The 4,035-nt window shown below is 33.7% G+C and overlaps 1 non-coding gene across 1 annotated transcript; it reads right to left on the minus strand.

The window, feature by feature from the left end:
- Positions 1 to 2,035: 2,035 nt before the first annotated feature.
- LOC148563884 (small nucleolar RNA R71) lies at positions 2,036 to 2,143 on the minus strand. The gene has a single exon (XR_015884624.1). It is a non-coding gene; the product is annotated as a small nucleolar RNA R71 (small nucleolar RNA).
- Between the last annotated feature and the right edge of the window lie 1,892 nt (positions 2,144 to 4,035).

The following is a 4,035-nucleotide window of genomic DNA, read 5'->3' on the forward strand; positions in this document are numbered from 1 at the left end:
ATGTCTAACTCTCAGATTGGAGCTTTAGACTAAAGAGCCCCAAGATTCCTGGAATTCATATTAAAAATTTTGGAATCCTTATTTTTCTTTTTCACATTAATTTTTGAAAAATCCAAAAAAATCATAAAATCATAAAAATCAAAAATATTTTGTGTTTCTTGTTTGAGTCTTGAGTCAATTTTTAAGTTTGGTGTCAATTGCATTTTTTAAAAAAAAATTATGCATTTTTCGAAAATTCATGCATTCATAGTGTTCTTCATGATCTTCAAGTTGTTCTTGGCCAGTCTTCTTGTTTGATCTTCATATTTTCTTGTTTTGTGTCTTTTCTTGTTTTTCATATGCATTCTTGCATTCATAGTGTCTATACATGAAAAATTTCTAAGTTTGGTGTCTTGCATGTTTTCTTTTCTTGAAAATTTTTCAAAAAAAAATAAGTTCTTGATGTTCATCTTGACATTCAAAGTGTTCTTGGTGTTCATCTTGACATTCATGGTGTTCTTGCATGCATTCATTGTTTTGATCTAAAAATTCTCATGCATTGAGTCTTTTTCATGTTTTTCTCTTTCTTCATTAAAAATTCAAAAATAAAAAAAAATATCTTTCCCTTTTTCTTCTCATAAATTCGAAAATTTGAGTTGACTTTTTCAAAACTTTTTAAAATTTAGTTGTTTCTTATAAGTCAAATCAAATTTTCAATTTAAAAATCATATCTTTTTCAAAATCTTTTTCAAAAATCAAATCTTTTTCATTTTTCTTATTTATTTTCGAAAATTTTAAAAATATTTTTCAAAAATCTTTTTCTTAATTTTATCTCATAATTTTTGAAAATATTATCAATTAATGTTTTGATTCAAAAATTTCAAGCTTGTTACTTACTTGTTAAGAAAGATTCAAACTTTAAGTTCTAGAATCATATCTTGTGATTTCTTGTGAATCAAGTCATTAATTATGATTTTAAAAATCAAATCTTTTTCAAAACTAATTTTAATCATATCTTTTCAAAAATATCTTTTTATCTTATCTTTTTCAAATATCTTTTCTAACTTCTTATCTTCTTATCTTTTAAAATTTGATTTTCAAAATTTGTTTCAACTAACTAATTAACTTTTTGTTTATTTCTTATCTCTTTCAAAACTACCTAACTAACTTTCCCTCTCTAATTTTTGAAAATACCTCCCTCTTTTTCAAAAATTTTTTTTAATTAATTAATTGTTTAAATTTTAATTTTAATTTTAATTATCCTTCAATTTTCGAAAATCACTAACTCTTTTTCAAAAAATTATTTTCGAAAACTTCTTTCTCTCATCTTCTTCTATTTATTTATTTACTTACTAACACTTCTCTTCATCCCATATCTCTGCTCTCCTCACCCTTGTGTTTGGATTCTCCTCCCTTCTCTTTCCTTACATTACATTCTTTTCTTCTTCTACTCACACAAAGGAATCTCTATACTGTGACATAGAGGATTCTATATTTTCTTTGTTATTTCCTTCTTTGTCATATGAGCAGGAGCAAGGACAAGAACATTCTTGTTGAAGTAGACCCTGAACCTGAAAGGACTCTAAAAAGAAAACTAAGAGAAGCTAAAATACAACAATCCAGAGACAACCTTACAGGAATTTTCGAATAGGAAGAGGAGATGGCAGCCGAAAATAATAATAATGCAAGGAGGATGCTTGGTGACTTTACTGCACCTAATTCCAATTTACATGGAAGAAGCATCTCAATTCCTACCATTGGAGCAAACAATTTTGAGCTTAAACCTCAATTAGTTTCTCTGATGCAGCAGAACTGCAAGTTCCATGGACTTCCATCTGAAGATCCCTTTCAATTTTTAACTGAATTCTTGCAGATCTGTGACACTGTTAAGACTAATGGAGTAGATCCTAAAGTCTACAGGCTCATGCTTTTTCCATTTGCTGTAAGAGACAGAGCTAGAATATGGCTGGACTCTCAACCTAAGGATAGCCTGAACTCTTGGGATAAGCTGGTCAAGGCTTTCTTAGCCAAGTTCTTTCCTCCTCAAAAGCTGAGTAAGCTTAGAGTGGATGTTCAAACCTTCAGACAGAAAGAAGGTGAATCCCTCTATGAAGCTTGGGAGAGATACAAGGAACTAACCAAAAAGTGTCCTTTTGACATGCTTTCAGAATGGACCATTCTGGATATATTCTATGATGGTCTGTCTGAATTAGCTAAGATGTCATTGGATACTTCTGCAGGTGGATCCATTCACCTAAAGAAAATGCCTGCAGAAGTTCAAGAACTTATTGACATGGTTGCTAACAACCAGTTTATGTACACTTTTGAGAGGAATCCTGTAAGTAATGGGACGCCTCAGAAGAAGGAAGTTCTTGAAATTGATACTCTGAATGCCATATTGGCTCAGAATAAAATATTGACTCAGCAAGTCAATATGATTTCTCAGAGTCTGAATGGAATGCAAGCTGCATCCAACAGTACTCAAGAGGCATCTTCTGAAGAAGAAGCTTATGATCCTGAGAACCCTGCAATAGCAGAGGTAAATTATATGGGTGAAGCTTATGGAAACACCTATAACCCCTCATGGAGAAATCACCCAAATTTCTCATGGAAGGATCAACAAAAGCCTCAACAAGGCTTTAATAATGGTGGAAGAAACAGGTTTAGCAATAGCAAGCCTTTTCCATCATCCACCCAGCACAAACAGAGAACTGTGAACAAAATACCTCTAATTTAGCAAACTTAGTCTCTGATCTATCTAAGGCCACTCTAAGTTTCATGAATGAAACAAGGTCCTCCATTAGAAATTTGGAGGCACAAGTGGGCCAGCTGAGTAAGAAGATCACTGAAACCCCTCCTAGTGCTCTCCCAAGCAATACAGAAGAAAATCCAAAAGGAGAGTGTGATGAGATATTTTGGAGGAAAAATAAATTTCTCCCAAAATACCCAAAACTAACCGGCAAGTGCACCGGGTCGTATCAAGTAATAAAAACTCACGGGAGTGAGGTCGATCCCACAGGGATTGAAGGATTGAGCAATTTTAGTTTAGTGGTTGATTTAGTCAAGCGAATCAAGATTTGGTTGATGGTTTTGTGACTTGCAGAATTAAATTGCATTGAAGTAAAGAGAACAAGAAATAAATTGCTGAAACGTAAAGAACAAGAAATTAAATGGCGGAAGCTTAGAGTGCAAGAAATGTAAATTGCGGAATCTTAAAGCGCAAGGAATGTAAATTGCTTGAAATGTAAAGGGGATTGGGATGTGGATTTGCAGAAATTAAACAAGGAAAAATTAAATTGCATTAAACAGAAGAGGGAAAGGGAATTGGGATTGAACCGGATATGAAGCAGAAAAGTAAATGAACATAGAAAGCGGTAAACAGAGAAGTGAAATGAGAAATTCAGATCTCAGGACCCAGAGACTAGAAAACCAAGTCTAGATCTCAATGCCTTCCTAGATCCAAAAAGAACAATTGCAAGGAAATTGTAAATTGCTAAGAGAATAGATGAAGAGCAATGAACCGGAAATGAAATTCAATTAACAGTAAAGAAACAGAGAGATCCAAGATTGAGATTGAAACAGAATTTCTTCAATTCTCCAATCCAAGATCCAAGACAAGTGTAAATGAAAAATGAAAGCAATGAAAGCAAAGAAATTAAAGTTCAAAAGCTCTCCAAAAACTGTTATGAAAATTCCAAAAGGAAAGCTCCCTGAAGAACTTGAATTCTATCCTATTTATACACTTTCAAAAATGATCTTCAAGCCTTGAGTTGGGCCTTTGCTCTTGGTGGAATTGGGTTGAAAGAGGCCTTGGTTGATTGCTCTTGAAGTTTGGAGAAGAACCGAAGTGAACCAATTGAACCGGTTTTGAGGTTAGCAAAAGTTGGACCAAAAGTTTGAGCCAAAGTTAGGGGCTTTTCATAGCAGCAAACACATTTTTCTGGTATGCACGTTGGTGCCAACGTTAGGGGTCTAACTTTGACCCTAACGTTGGCCTTCCCTTATATGCTAATGGCGCCAACGTTAGCCTCCAAGTTAGGGGGCTAACGTTGGCGC

The sequence above is a fragment of the Arachis ipaensis genome, chromosome B5 (assembly GCF_059453495.1).
Source record: "Arachis ipaensis isolate K30076 ecotype BB chromosome B5, ASM5945349v1, whole genome shotgun sequence".
NCBI classification, from domain to species: Eukaryota; Viridiplantae; Streptophyta; class Magnoliopsida; order Fabales; family Fabaceae; genus Arachis; species Arachis ipaensis.